The 16,145-nt window shown below is 48.6% G+C and overlaps 1 protein-coding gene across 12 annotated transcripts in view; it reads right to left on the reverse strand.

Annotated features, from left to right (window-relative positions):
- MAML3 (mastermind like transcriptional coactivator 3) overlaps positions 1-16,145 on the reverse strand; it is a 253,638-nt gene that overhangs the window by 71,340 nt on the left and 166,153 nt on the right. Inside the window, exon 2 of one of the 12 annotated variants that reach the window (XM_068680776.1) lies at positions 12,280-12,416. The exons of 10 other annotated variants lie outside the window; for them this stretch is intronic. The gene's annotated coding sequence lies outside the window, so the exon portion shown is untranslated. Of the gene's footprint in view, positions 1-9,944; positions 10,090-12,279; positions 12,417-16,145 lie in introns of those variants that run through there. One more of the 12 variants, XM_068680782.1, reaches the window with a different exon arrangement.

The raw sequence follows: 16,145 nt of genomic DNA on the forward strand, positions 1-16,145 counted from the left end.
AAAAAGGCGCAGAGACTAAATCCTCTGTCTGCTTGTCGAGGCTGAGCACAGCCAGCAGTGCCTAGCACAGCTCCACATCCAGCTGATGGCCGGAGGGTCTGTGAGCCCGCAGAGCAGGAGGCTGGGGCTGCCCGTGCAGGTGCTCTCACCCAGCAGCTGGGCAGTGGTGCCGAGAGCTGAGACCCACCCTGGGCCCTCCCAGCAAGATTTCTGCTTGCCCTCCCATCAGTCTGCCCACCTCAGCACCTCTTCTCCCAGGTTTTCCTCAGCTTGCCCCATCTTTCTGCTCCCTTCCTCCCCTCGAGCTCGCCAGGGGCTCCGCCAAGCACGCCGCCTCCAGCCCGCACCCCAAAAGCTGCAGCAATTCACCCCTGAGCATCTTGTGCTGCTCTCAGATGGTACCGGCAGTGCGGTACGTCCCAGGGGTTGCTGGCAGGTGACACTAAGCAATTGGATTTGACCTGACAGCTCTCCTAAGCAGAGGCATAACCACCCCACCTGAGATCAAGAAGGAATAAGCAGCACCGCCATTTGCACGCCCCAGATCCAGCTTCGGCACCCGAAAGCATTCCTCATCTCCTGCTCCCCCGCCCCTGCTGGGCCACTTCAGAGGGACATTAAGGAGTCATCAGTGCCAAAGGGCACCGCAGCCACCTCTCCTGACCGGCGTCTGAGGTCCTTCAGCTCCACAGCGGCCTCTTAATAATCTTAATTAACCTTGCTGCAGGTGTCATGCTGGGGAGAGCACGACAGCCTTTCAGAAGCCTGAACGAGCCAGCAGTGAGGAACCCCGTCCATTTCCTCGCTTGGTAGCCGGGTCTGTGGGACAGGAGGAGCTCCTGTTTCCAGTGGCCACCTGGATGGGAGGCAGGCAGCAGCAGGGCCCTCACCGGAGCTGCCGGCCTGGCTGTCAGCGGGGTGGGGATGCTCACAGGGGCTGGAATAGGCAGAGAAAAGCAAGAAGCAGCAGGAGTTTCATCAGCGCTTCCAGAGAGGGAAGAGCAAGAGAAGGGAAGGAGACACGTTTCTGTGGAGGAGACAGAGAGGCCTGCATCTGTGCCTCCCCCTAGGCTCAGTTCTGCCCGATCGCTGTGCAAAGTTTTGTGCTTCCATTGCTCGAGCTGTGGGATAACAGAGGGCTTCCAGCCCCGTGCATATTAATTTCAGCAAAATAATCAAGACAAACGTCTTCACCGGTGTTTACTGCACTCTTCTAAACCGCCCCATTGCGCTGCTGGGAGACAGGCATTTTTTGCTGTAGGAATTAACAGAGTGGAGAGTGCCTCACTAACGAGGCACGCAGGGGTGGAGAAATGTATACACGAAGTAGTGGAGAAATATATACAAAACATCCAACTTCGCTGCTCAAATCGTGTACGTCTACAACAGGCTGGGAAAAAAAAAACAGCTGTGCTCTTTCTGAAGACATATGTGCACGTATCTTATGTATCAATTCCAGTTTGCCTTTAAAATATTTTCCCTTTGTAATTTCCCTCTCTCCCACCACACAACTCCAACTTAAATACGAATGCAGAGACGCTCAATGACACGCTTTGAGGAGATTTGGAGTACAGGGTCCCCGGGGAAGCTGTTGAGTAAAACACAGGCAATGGATGCAATTAATTTTCTCAATGCGGAATTATTGGCAAGTTTAACTGGACTTCAGAGCACAAATTATTTCATGGATGAAATGCTGTCATCATTGTCAGCAGCCTTCCAGCCTGAGCGCACGATCTGCATGGCTTGCTCCTCTTTAGGTCCGTCCAACCTAATCCTGCTTTAGCCCAACTGGGTAAACACTGGCGAAGCAGCAACCTCGTCACGTACGGAGTGCCAGCACTCCTCTGTTTGTGCAAAAGTCTTAATGAAGGTGCTAAGAGCCTGAGTGCTAAACTACTTAGCTGGCAGGGCCTGCTCCTGTCTCTCACACCGCACGGCTGAGCTGCGCTCTGCCGGCATTGCCCTCGCAGACGGCAGGAGCCACGCTTTCAAAGCGTGTTACGAGGATTTAGCCAGGCAGCCTCTAATTGACTTGTCTGGGAGCTGTGCTGATAAATCTCCACCCTTTGAAAACATACCCAATCTGCTTTGTATCTGGACAGGAGAAAAACTAATGATAAAAAGCAGAGCCTGCGGATTATTAAAGCTGTACCTCCTGAAGATCTGCAAATGAGGGTACAAAAGAAACGCAGGAAGCTCGTGTTTTAAACTGAGCAGCAGCAAAGCAGCACAACCAGCGGCGTTGCACGTGCTTGGTTTTGCACCACGGCTGCTCAGTCCCTACTCACTAGTTCTTTAACCTGCTATGCGACACCACAAACTGTCTCCTGGGGAAAATCTTGCCCTGGATCATCCTGGGAATGGGCACAAGTCCTGGCAAGCTAGTGCAGGGCGCTTGTGCCACCCTGCCTGCCAAGTGAAGGGGCATTCGGGACAGAAAACCATTGCCGTGCTCTGTGAAGGAGCAGCAGCTCTCTGCCCCTGCCTGTGCTTCCATTTGTCATTAAAAGGCAGTGGTAGATACGAACTCTGATTATGACTTCAGCATCAAGAGACTGAAATCTTGTCTAGGCGCTTGAGGAAAGAGCCCCTTCTATGTTTAGAGCAAGCAATTTACCTTCCAGTTGCATGCAAAGTACCGCCATGGTGCAATCTACATGCATAACATACTTATCAAGAATATTCGCAGCGAAATGCCGAGGAAGCAAACAGAAGAGATGCGGGATGGTGGAGGGAGGCACGCCACCACTCCTCCTATCACCCTGTTGGTTTCTGAGGACCGTGAGCTCCTATTCAACCTCCTTCATTGCAGAAGCCAGTCTAGCATATGATGTGCAGAAGACTCTCAGCAAGCTACCAGAAGGCTGAACTCGCCCCGTGCAGTTGTCTCCCATTCATTTTGCAGCTATGTTAACTCCCAACAAGCACCACCTCACCTCCACATGGTTACTTATGCCATAGTTGCATGAAGGAGCATCGGGGGTTCCTCAAAACAACGTGGGATAAGTAATTGCAGGGATTCTTCCACACCACTAAGTTCAATTCATGGTTTTCTAAGCAAAATGTTCGATACCCTCAGCAAAGGATGGGAATGAATGCCAAGTAGTCTACATACAGTACCTGTTCAAGCCCACACGTTAGTCACCTTTTTGGGTTCCACCACCGTAAAAAAAAATCTTCCAGTGGAAAATGCATTAGGATCATAACTAACAGATTTCCACAACCATCACATATAAAAGAAAAATCTTGTGAATCAACAACAGGCCAAGTTAGATACTATGCTGCTGTCGTGGTTTAACCCGGCCGGCAGCTAAACACCACGCAGCCGTTCGCTCACCCTCCCCCCTCCCTCTCTGGGACGGGGGAGAGAAATGGAAAGTGAAGCCCATGAGTTGAGATAAAGACAGTTTAATAAGACAGGAAAATAATAATAACAAAATAATAATAACAATAATAACAATAATAACAATAATAACAATAATAATAATATGGTGATAATAGGGAAATAATAATAATATGTACAAACAAGTGATGCACAATGCAATTGCTCACCACTCGCTGACCGATGCCCAGCCTAACCCCGAGCAGTCCGGACCCCTCCCCCCGGCTAGCCACCCCTATATATTGTTTAGCATGACGTCAGATGGTATGGAATACCCCTTTGGCTAGTTTGGGTCACCTGTCCTGGGTCTGTCCCCTCCCAGCTCTTACTGCACCCCCAGCCTGTCCGTTGGCAGGACAGAGCAAAAGGCTGAGATGTCCTTGGCTTAGTATAAGCACTGCTCTGCAACAATTAAAGCATCGGGGTGTTATCAGAACTCTTCTAAGCCAAAACACAGCATTCCACCAGCTACTAGGAAGAAAATTAATTCTGTGCTAACTGAAACCAGGACAGCTGCAAACAAAGTGGCTAATTTATCCCAGAATTTCTCTCCACAAGCCTGTCTCCTCTTCCCCAGCCATCCCCTGTGCCTGGCCTGTGCAGCTTGTCTGAGGACATAGGTGACCTGATGACTTCTTTGTGAGGAGAAATACTTTTAAGGACTGTAGGTTACCTATGTACAGGTTAAAGAAGTTAACAGGGCAGTAGGCCTTGCAAAGGAGATCCAGCCATGATGGGGGCAAGGGGGAAAATCTCTGGCATGCTGATGAGGTAATACCACAATTCTTCCAAGCCCTAATTCTCATTATGCTCCTGAGCCATGTCCTTCAGGAAAAAGAAAGAAAAAGAAGAAACATGGGCCAGATGGGCCAGAAAGCAGAAGTGTGCTAAGGTACAGGCCATTAAACAACAACAACAAACTGGGCGTTGGAAAAATCCAAAATGGATTTCTTCTTTTTCCCTTCACGCCAACACTTCCCTCATCAGTACACCCAGCTCGATCCATCTCTAGGAAAGAGTAATGCTAGACCAGCCTGTTTACCTTGCCTTCGCATATCTATTTAGAATGCACGCAGCAGCTTTGTAAGACTCCTTTACAAAACCTTTGGGGTCTTACATAGCCCACTCATGCAATGTGCTGAAGCCCTCAGCTCCTGTGAAGTTCACTGGGAGCTGAGGGTCCAGTTGGTAAGATCATTTCTTCTGCACCAAAATTTCTTCAGAGCTGGACACTAACTCTGATGAAACAAATCTTTACATTCCCTTTTCCTTTCAGTACAAGTTATAGCCAGCACTGTAAAAAAATTTGCAGGATCCTTGAAGATCTGTGAAGACTAAAGGGGTAAGAGAATTGCACAAGATGCCCTAGACACTTTCTGAATTATTCTGAGCACTGTTTGAGAGCTATTTGCCACGGGCTAAAGGCCAGAAAAAAAAAGTGAATAGCAGTTTTGCCCTAAATATGGCCAAGCAAACCACACAAACTTTACTTCTTTGTTGCCTCAATGCCTTCACCTCCAGCTGACCTTGAGTCTCACAAAGGCACGCAACAACAACTAATGGAAAAGTACTCGTCTGGTCTCCCAGATCCCGGCGATTATCAGTCACAGACTCCCAAGGCTGGACCTGCTGTGCGGGGTGAACTGCAAATGCACCATTTACGTCTGCTGAAGAAGTATAAAGAAGAAGAAAAGAGATTTTAAACAAATCAAGGCTCTGATTCAGCGAAGCATTTAAGCGCATGCTTCTCCTTGTGCACCCTAAGCAATCTAAAATATAAAGAACAATTTATGCAACCAACAATGCCATCTGAGACCTTTGCTTGGGTCTTATCTTCCTTATTTCCTCTGTAACAGCCATCTTCACCCCAGCATAAATCCCATCCCCTTCCTAGGCTGAAAATACGTGCACAGTGCTGTTGATTTGCATATATGCACTGGCTTTGTGCTTCCTAAAGGGCAGATGCTGAAAAGGATGCGCTCTTTCACAATGTGGTGTCTCTCTCCTCTCCCTGCACGCACCTGGAGCACCTAGGGAAGAGAGCAGCTGCAGGAAATCTGCCCAAGTGACTCAGTGTTTGCTCCTGGCTGTTCATGCCCATACAGTGAGCGGTGTGGACCACGTCTCCCAGTGCCCCCAGCAGCTTCCTCAGCAGCGTGAATGCACATTGGCTTGCCACGTGATAATGATGCCCAGCATGGGCACAGATGTGGTGGCACCTGACCGGTGTTGGGGAACGGGCTGTGAGGCATCCGGAAAAGGCAGCTGCCTGCAGCAAATGCCAGCAGCGCCTGTGAAATCATCTGGCCTAGAGCACGCTTCGCTGTTGATGTCTGAAGGACATCAAGAAGAAAGGTGCCTGTGCCCAATCTAAATAAACTACTCTGACAGGCGGGGAAGAGCCCACAGGCTGGATGTGACCTGCTGCTTGATGTTGAGCACCTCAGCAGGAGCCAGTCTTGTGAACAGGAGTCTCGCGTTTGCTGCTCTGCCCTCCTCCTAAAGCTGCTCTGTGAAGTTTTGCAGGTACCGCATCGCCAGGGTAGCTCATCACTGAACGTTTCTGAAAAAATGTTAGCTATTATTGAGGGAAAACCACATTTCTACCTTCTTAAGCCATACAGGTACGTATATACATATAGGTGCTCAGTTCTACTCGCAGCTTGTCTCAAGCAACACAGCGTCCCTAAGCACAGCAGCCCGCCTGCAGGGCAATTCCCCAAGCTGCTCGCTGCTCTGAAGCTGAACTCAGTTGGAGCAATAGCTAGAAAAGTTTGCAAAAATCCCGAGGGTGTACAATGCTTCACGATGCCTCCTCACAAACCGAAAAGCTGACAAAAAGAGAGGTGGGCAGTGGTCTGCTAAACAGGACAAATTCCCAGTTACTTGTGGCCATGCACCCACATACCAACAGATATTTGTTTTAATCTGTGTGTTTTGAAAACAGCCCTCCAAAGGAAGAAACTGCAGCTATGTGCATGGCCATTGTGCACAACACTTATTTTTTTTAACCTTTTTCATCGGATGGCTGAGAAAAATAATCCCTGTATTCTCCACACGAGCACACATATGCATGCAGTTGCTGCCATGACATTCTTATGGTCTTGTGTCACAGCCATCCATGGGTACTAAGCACTTATTAGCAGTTAATCCAAACAAAAGTTAGATTTCAAGCCCTGTTCACCTCTGAGAGCTTGTGTCTCTAACAGTGTCAAATAAACAAAGACAAAGGAACATTTTCTATTGTTAGATGCTCTAGGTAAATAAGATCCAAGGCTGAGTCACGGAGAACACCACGGTTCTTTACTAAACCCCTCAGAGGTCTGAAGCACAAGGCATTATAGTTTGTTGTTAGATAAGCCACAGAAATGCACCATAAACCAGCTGTGCATTCACCTACTGGGCTTCCTCTCATCTTATTTTTCCTTCTGAAAAGACTTTGCATTCCCAACTTTTTCTTCTGGCCTAGCAGTGACAAGCCACCTCGGACCAGGGCACTTCCAATTCCTTAGTCTGCTGATAAAGTGCTCTTGGGCTACTACCAGGATTAAGTGGAGTTGGGTCTCAGAGAAGAACTGAGCTGGGCTAAATCTAAAATTTAAAAAAAAAATCATTTGTATGCCTAAAGAAATGCAAACCATCACTTAGCACTTAAATGGCGTCTGCCATTCAGATGTAAACCCAGATTAAACCTCTGCATTTGACTTCAGAGAGCAGGGAGCTTGCCTGAAGTTGTGTATGAACTCAGCAGCATGCCTAAAACTCAATTAAAATCTCTCCAATTCTGTGCCCAGCCAATGGGAATATAAAATGTCTTGCATTTCCTCAAAGCACAAACAAACAAACATACTACAGCCATGACAGCAAGAGCCCCCAAAGTCCTGCAGGCACCATAAGAAAGCTGCAGGCAAGAACGAGTTGATTCCTTGGAGTCTTAAGGCCACGATTCATATCCTCTATGCCCAGCTGGGGTAGGAGTGACATAAGCCATGCTCTAGAAGTGTCTTTCTTTTCACCGACCTTAAAGGCAGCCCCGGTAGCTAGCTCAAAGGGAGGCATCCACAGTCAGATGCCTGCATCTGGATCCTCCCCAAGCCACCAAGATGACGTGCCCAGTCACAATTAGGGCACTAATTACATGTTGCTGCTGTTGACATCTGTGTTTAATTAAGATTTCTGTCTGTGTGGTGTCAAGTCCTTCCTCCAGTTTCATTTCCAGAGGCTTAAGTTTTGTCCCACCAAACTCTAAGAAAAAAAAAAAAGAAATCTTCATAGTTTGGCCTGTAATTATGGTATTACATGCACTCTTGGAAAGACGCTTATTTTCTTGCAATGCCAAGGGAGAAAAAAAGTTGTGCAGGTCCAAGTTCTTGCTTCGTTATCTACATGCTTAATCACTTCTGGACTATTTAAAAGAGGCAGAGATAAAGGGAGAGGTAGCAGGAGGGACCGGGAGTTTAAATTACAGATAAATAGCAGCCTTATAACCACGATGGTCTAAGCACAGTCTGGAGAGAGAGAAAAACTATGCTTAATTAGACACACAGATAGCAGAGAAATATATACAAGCTTTGGGATAAGCAAGCACTTCTTCCTTATTTAATAACAGCGGCAGTAACCTTAGTAACAACTTCAACAATGAGCAGGCATGCTCGAGAAAAGATGGAAAATCGACTAGGTATCAGGCATGCAGAATGGTGCACAAATCTGCTGGGTGATAAAGCCGCCCCTAGTATGAGAGTTTGTTTATAAAGGAAATTACATGGGCAGCAGGTTGAGGTTTTTCCTAGGGCTATTTACAATGCTCTTTTATTTTTCCTCCTTTCTTCTAAGCTTTTCAAAACTGTCAAATGAAAACAAAAGCCTGGCAATTAGCATATTTCAGAATTACATTAAGGGCCCAGCTTCCCAACCCACAGCTGCTCCAGAGTGACTTTTTTCAAGGCCAGGTGGAAGACACCAAGCCGAGAACCGACCCTGAATGTCCTGGGTCCTGGTGGCTGCAGCAAGGATTTGCAGGAGACCGTGGTCTCGGTACGCCTGGGGACAGAAGTCACTTTTTTGTTTGTTCTTTTTTTTTTTTGCCAAACCCAAAGCTGCCTGGTACTGCCAGACCCCGGGCTCCGAACCGCAACAACCATACACGAAGCACTCACCACTGCAGGCGGAGTGGATTTCCCTGACTCATCAGGAAAGTGGTGGCAGCCTTCTCCTCTCCCTGCTAGCGAGAAAGCGCTGCCATGCCTGAACCTACTGTGAGAAACAGTTGTGTTTTTGCAGGAGAGAATCACTTTTCTGTATCCCAAGGTAGCTGTGTAGTCACAATAAGGAGAAATGCTCAGTAGATAAGCGGACAGCAGAAGGCCTCACTGTTCCAAAATAAGGTAGGAGCTGGAGAAAAACAGGATGAGCAGTGTGGGAGCAGTAAAACAAAGATCACAAGTTCTTAAAACATAAGAAAGGAGAAATTAAAGGGTTGAAAAAACAGAAAAATTGTACATATAGGGTGTAGAGGAGCGTTGAGTAGCTCATGAACCTGTAGTGCTCATGCAGTGAGGAAACACGGGAGGTGATCAGGCATCGGGTAATGGGGAATAAAAGGTTAGGATTTGGTTACTAAATTGCATTCCTGATTGACAGGGTGCTCAGCATTGCAATCGCGAATAAAACAGCTTCAGAGAAGATCCTGTCTGAAGAAAATTACTGGAGATTTTTCTCACACCTCCAGCAGATATTCTTCCCCTTCCAGTGTTCCCCGCAGCAGCACAAACTACCCGAGGCTGCTCTCTCAGTAGAGGACCTGGGAACCTTACCAGGCAGCGAGATAACTCACAGACACTGGGTGAGAGGCTCCCTGAGGAGCCGCAGGGATGGGACAGGTCCCGCAGCAGCGCATGGTGCCCTCCTTGGGAACGCCGCCTCCCGAGGCAGCCACTGCCCAGCAGAAGCTCAAACCACAGAGCTGCAGGCTCAGCCCCAGCACGGTGCAGGCTGGCCTGGCGGTCCCGGCACAGCAGGGCTGCCAGACACAGCCCGTGCACGCCAGCTTCCCCAGCTCCCACGCAGCGCCGCTCCGGACAGGCGGGAGCCCCTGGGGATAACGCTGCTCTGGAGCTGCTGCCCCATGAGGAGCTAAGAGCTACGCCGCCTGCCTGCCTCCTCCGCCTTCCTGCAGCTCTGCCGGACCCCTGAAGCTCTGGTCTGGGTGGTGGCTCCATCAGAGGAGGCTACAAAAAGCCAGCAGCTGTGGCGGCAGCTCCAGGTGGTGATGGGAGGCTTTGGAGATGGGTTTGAAAGGTGCACCAGGCAGGCGGGGGAGCGCTTGCTCCCATCAACCCTCCTCTCCTGTCAAAATTTCCCATATTTTCACAGCTTGTGCCTCACACATAGCTACATGACTGCAGAAAGCAAAGCATTAGCCTCCTTCCGACAGCTCCGAGGCCACCTCTTGCTCCCAGCCTCAGCGTGTGCTCTGCGCTCAGCCTCTCCCCAGCTATCCAGCACTTTCTTCCCTGCTCTGCTGGTGCTCACAGGTCCTGGAAAAGCCATGAGAAAAACTGACCTCATTAGCAGCTCCCTCAAAAAGTCAATTGGAGCTGGGCAACCATCTCCTGCAGCAGTTCTCAGACTCGCACACAAAACATGAAAGGCGAAACGATGCCGCAAGCTGCTCCAGGAATCCCAGCGCCTGCCAGCCCAAGGAAATTGCACAACCTGCCCCCATCTGCAGCGTAAGCAACAGGTTCCTGCTGCAGCTCAGCTGCTTGGCTTCCCTCACTTTCACCCCACCCTGTAAGAATAAAAAGAAACCTTCAACTGCTGACAGCTGGGCTCACCCAGTGGGTCTTACAGCGGTGCTGGGGGAAGAGGGGCAGGCATGCTGGGGAAGGCTGTGCCTGCTCCGCTCCTTACACACTGCCTCCTGGTCCAGGTTGCAGGGAGGATACTGGGCTAAATGCTCTGCTACAATTGTTCTCCTATCTACAGTGCCTGCAGAAGAAAACCCACTTAGAAGCTTTTCGCTACACAGCAAACAGAAACCCCTTTCTGCCAGCTCTCGAGTGTTCTCATCCTGAAGCGTTTTGGTGGCAGTACACGATTTTGTAAAGCTGCAGCTCTGTAACACCGAGTGGTACAAACCCATTTCCAGTGACCCCTGAGTAAAGATGAGGCAGTGCAGGAATAACAACCTCGGGCGCTCAGCTTGCTTACCTGCTTTTTGGACACGGGCTGAATGTCCGACCCTGGTCATCCTATCAAGGAACAAACAAATGAACACCCTTCCTCCTCATCCCCTGGTCACCTCTTGCTTCCTCCCCAAAGTCCAACGTTACCGTGACCTACCTATCCGATTTGGGGTTCCCAGGGAGCATCACCGGGTGCTCGGTGCTGGAAAGGAATAGCTGTGATAGCTGTCACACCAACTGAGAGCAGGCACACGTGGGCAATTTTAGCTGCCAGCTTTGCCAGGGGACACCTCAACATTCTTCACAAGGAGAACTGATAACGTAGCCTTCTTACTAGTGTCCATGGCATACAGTATAAATAAAATCTATTATTTCACACCTACAGTGGGTATCATGGGCAGAAAGGGAACGGGAGCAGCCAACAAGGGAGCCTTAAAGCCAAAATCTTCATCCTGCTGCCCCTCATAGGAACGATGTCGTGCCCAGACAACAGACCTGCCACACAGCCACAGCACAGAGAGGAAAGGAAACATCAATTGTCATGCTACCCCAAATGTGTTTTCTCTGCTTTATATGCACAAAGGAGCCCTCTCAGAAAATGTAATCTAACTGAATTTATTTAAACAATCAGCTCATTAAATTCCTGAAAATATGGAAGAATAAATACATGGAGATCCTAGATATGCAAAGAGACTACTCGTTCTTTTTCCTAGCTTTCCTCACTCTTCACATCAGCCGCTGTGACTTGAATAAACTCTCGGTAAATTTTGCATACAAAAACATCACAATATTAATTTTTTAATAGAGAAAAATAATCGACCTCCCTGGCAGAACTTGAACTCCATTCCTCAGAATGATTAGTTTGGCCACTGGAGGGCTCCAATATTGTTCCATAAAAGTACAAGAAAGTTTACCAAGAAGGATAAACACATAACAAATAGCCTGGGCAATGAAGTTCAAACATAATATGCAGTCTGAACCAAGATCTATGGGCTTGCAAGCATTTTGTAAGAGTCAGAGCTAATTTAACCGTTGCTGTGCTCTCGTAGCACAAAAGGAATTGAACGAGAATGATTTTCTTACAGTTTGGCTATAAATGTCTCCTCAAATAGAGCACCTATTAAAATGATTTTTGTATGCAATAGTAGAATGATTATCTGTCTGCAGAGGAGCAAAAAACATAGATTTCATTGGTACGTGTCAGTAAAACAGCCTCCTGCCTGAAAGCCCGGTGCTGCAGAGCACAACAGCACTTCATTTTCCGTCCCTCTCCTGCCTGGAGTCTTCTCAATGAGAGTTTCCCGAGATAAATCAGGCAATTAGTAACTGTGAGCACAGGGAGGAGAGCCTGCTATAAAAAGTCCCCGAACGCTTTTTCTTCCTTGGGCGAGCCGTTGTTGGGAGTTGTCTTTCATTTCCTAGGAGGATTTATAGGTTCGGGTCTAGAGAATCAAGGAATAACCGGCCTGAAAACGAATGGTTATTTGCCTGGTAACATGGCAGCCAAGATCTTATCAGAAAAATGTATGTGGTCTGCAGAAGCCAGTATGGGCACTGATGTCAGCTGATAAGCTAATGACTGCAGCTTATCAGCTGATAAGCTAATGACTGCAATGCTCCAGTTAAGGATAAAACAAAAGCTATTTCAGTATAAGAGCATGAGAAAAAAAAAAAAAAGTATTTCCAACATCATTCTCTCTACGGACTTACAGAGGGAAGCAAAATGTCACAGCACCCCCAGCACTCCCAATCCGTCCGGTTGGGGTAGGGGGAATTAATCCTGGGCTTAGCTCCTGAATGCTGGAAGTTTCCCGCTGAGCCAAATTTTACAGCTGAGTTAAGCACTCCTGAAAAGAAAGGAGGTTTATTAGAAATACTGCGTGATGCTGGTGGGGACTACGATAAGCCCAGCGGAGCACGGTTCTTGTTTGGTGGAGCGTACTGCGTTGGGCTGATGCACAAAACATCGTGGTCTGCTGGCACCTTGCCTCGTGCACGCTATTTTTTCCGCTTCTTCAATGTAAAGGGAAAAATAAAAATAAAATAAAATAAACCAGCTTGCTTAAAATATCCCTGCCGCTCTCCTGTAGCCCCTTCCTCCAGCACATCACATGTTAATGCCAATCTGCTGGGAGACTGCGATTCGAACATAATGAGATATTAATGAGCTTTGCACATGTCCCCAGTCGCAACAGTTCCTCCCCCCCCCCTCGCTGGCTTCTCACAGCCCTACAGAGATGCTCTGCTTGTTTTCCTGACGCTGCACTCGTGTCTCCCCCATCCTGCAAGCCCTGCTGCACCGCTCACCTCAAGCTGCCAGCACTAAAGAGCACCAAATGGGCTGGCACTGTCTTGTTTCCTGGCCTAATGGATGCTTGTTTAAACACTGGAGCTGTTTGCATTGCTGCGGCTCACTGCATGTTAAACACAGTCCTCTGAAACCCTACGCCAATCCAATAAAGGTATCAGCAGTTCAGCGTGGGGAGGCAATTACTATGAAGTCCCAAGTGTGCCTTCTAAGCTCAAGGAAGGAAAATTTGATCGAACAACTAAAAGCAGAATCTGATTCGGTTCGGCATCACGTGGAGGACACAAGGTTTAACTGCAGCCAGGCCTGTGGAGGGCAGGAGGAAATCAATGGGCGAGCCGGGGAGAGCGACTGCACATTGTTAAGAGGGCTTTAAGCTGGCCTCTTAGCAGTGCCTTCAGAGCCTCCTCCCTCCCCCTTCTCCTATATGCCAAGGTGCGCTGTCTTTCTTTCAGCTTTTTTAATGATATGCTGCCAATTTCTTTTCACCCTTCATCAGTTCTTGAAACAATTCTTCTTCTGGGAAAGGTCCTTTCCCTGTGCAAAGTCATTGTCATATCAAAGGGGAAGTGTTACACGGGAACAGCCACGATAGAAGGTTGACGGCAACCAAAAAAAGATCTGTGCTTCATCGAGAGATGAAAAAACCCCAGACCTCAGACTAATGATAGTCAATATTTCAATGGATCAGCTCTTTACCTGGGCGAGGGCAGAAAATCAAGGGAGGAAGCAGCTGTATTTCAATTCATTTAATCCATAGAAACAAAGCCTCTTTAAAATGTTCTACTTCCTTTGCTTTTAAGTGCGAGATGAGGAGATGGGGGCGGGAGGGAATGTTTCCATTTTATTCTTTTTATTTTTTATTATTTTTTAATTTTAAGCAGACTCTATAAGATGGCCTTGCTCCAAGGGCAGCTTTGCGAGTGCTGAGGAAAGTTTTCTAAACACTTGCCACGGCCATGGCCACAGCCACCGTCGGGACTGTAGGGAAAGGGGGTTTGCCTTGCCGGGTCACACCACTGAGCCATTTGGCTCGGCCCCATACCCACGGCTGTGCCCCAAAACCTTGACGGGGCTGAAGTCCCTACTTCCACAGCACAGGGATCGTGCATGCAGCTGGGAGCTGGGGAAGCACCTGGGAAGAGGAACCTGCCCTCCCAGCTCATCCATCTCAGCAAGGCTGAGAGCCACCCGTCACCGCAGCGCCGAGGGCCAGCCCCTGGCTAATGGGCTTAAGGCTCAAGCTGTCCCTTCCGAGCGAAGCTCTGGCAGGTCAGAAATCCGCTGTGATCCTAAGCAGCGCGGGCTGGCAGGCAGAGGGCTGCTCCAGAGAGCTGATTACGGGCGGATAAATGTCACCCGGCGGCCGTCCCTCCCGCCTGGACACGCTGCCACTCGCACCGCTAAAACAAGGGGGGCAGCGGGAGGAAGCGCCGGCTGATTTAATAAAAGGGCACGTGGGGGGAGGCTGTTTCCTCAGCTGCTTTCACAGCGCGAGAGAACAACTCACGGGGAGAGGATGGAGTTAATGGCAACCCCCCTGTGGGTCCCAGCACCGGGCAGGCAACAGGATGCCACCGGCCTGAGCGTGGCTAGTTAGAGACTGCCTGGCGGCTGCTTTGGCAGAAATTTGGGGCTTTCAACCCAGAGGAGAACTTGTTGGGAAACAGCTGTTTTGTTACTTAAAAAATAATAATAATAAAAGGAGAGGGGGCACAGTAACTGTCCTATTTTCAGTTTTATGGCAAAAGACAAAGAGGCAGGCAGGCAAACAGCAGTTGTTTTTGTTGGCATTGCTTCCCAGAGCTGGGGGAGGACGAGCTGGAGACATAATGTCTAGGTAAAGGGGGAATCCCTCCACGCACTGTGCTTCAGCCGGGGCTTTGACCCTGAAGATTTAATTTCCACAGGAAAGCACCTTACAACAGGGATTGCTGCTAAGACGGGGCAAAGAGCATCATCCTCATGGGAGGAGCAGTGCAGCAGTCACGGCCAGCCAGTACCAAAACGAGAACCAGGCTGGCCTGAAAGCATTATGCACAGAGGTCCCCGAGAGACCCTTGTCACATTACAAGTCCTTTCCTCTCTCGAAGCTGAGAGCGCTGCTTCTTTGAGAGCCTGAGGAGCCCACTCACCTACTCACCAGTGGTAAGTGGAATGATTTCCTGATGCGACTGGGGAAGGATGTGGCTCTCGAAATCATCAGCTTCTGCAGAATCTAGCCTTTAATTTGAACTAAACAAAACAGAAGAAAAAAAAAAAAAAAAAAAACAGCCCTTGCGATTGCACAGATAACTTTCCAAACACGACCTACTGGCATGCTGTGTTTCTGAGTCTGCAGGCAGGCTGCTCCTGTTGTTCCCAAGAAGCTGCACAGTGAAATCAATAAGACTCATTAATGATAATCAGTACCCTATGGGCAGCAGCAAAACTGACAAGAATCCTGCCAATTTTGTCCTTCTGCTGCTGCTTGGGGGGCTGTGATTGACAGGAAAGGCAGACGTCCCACTTGCCTGCTTGCATGCAGTACCGGGAGGAAGTTGCAGGCTGAGTCCTGCAGGAAGGGGCAGACGCAGCACCCCGCAAGGATCAGCTCTTGCTGCAGCCGGAGAAGAGCTTTGCACTCTCAATATCCCCTATATGTGGGTCACGGTTCTTCTCTTCCTTGTTTTAGATGATTTACCACCCTTCCTTAACACCACAACCAGCTTTCCTGCCTCCTGATGCCACCGAGCTCTGGGACATGGAGCAGCACAATCAACAAAGCAGCCACACGGACAGGGCCGCTGCAGATGAAGTCCCATGGAAAGCTCCATTTCAGGAGGAAGTGGTTACCCAACTTTGGAGGTTCAGTCACCTGAAGGCATACGCTGCATACTTCTTACTCGCCTAAAATGTATTTTCCCCCTTTGATTTAAAATGATCCTCAGAAAGGACTGACTGCTTTCCATCCTTGAGATCTGGCCCATGGAGATATGCAAAAAAAAAACCACAGCGAGGTTTAGAGCAGCAAGTATTTCCTCCTTCCCGTCCCCTTTGAACAAAATGTGCCATGATAGCATAGCTATACGCTTACAGTACGAGTGAATCATTCCCAAGAATAAAATAGACTTTTCCAGAAGCTAGGCCTACACAACACAGAAAATTTCCCATTAATCAATATTATGGAAGAAAAATGTAATAAATTGATGTCCGTACATCCAGTGCCTGTAATCTGCTTAGATTAAAAACCCTGAACATCGTTATAACTCACACTTTCAAGGGAAAT

Source organism: Anas acuta, chromosome 4 (genome assembly GCF_963932015.1).
Source record: "Anas acuta chromosome 4, bAnaAcu1.1, whole genome shotgun sequence".
NCBI lineage: Eukaryota > Metazoa > Chordata > Aves > Anseriformes > Anatidae > Anas > Anas acuta.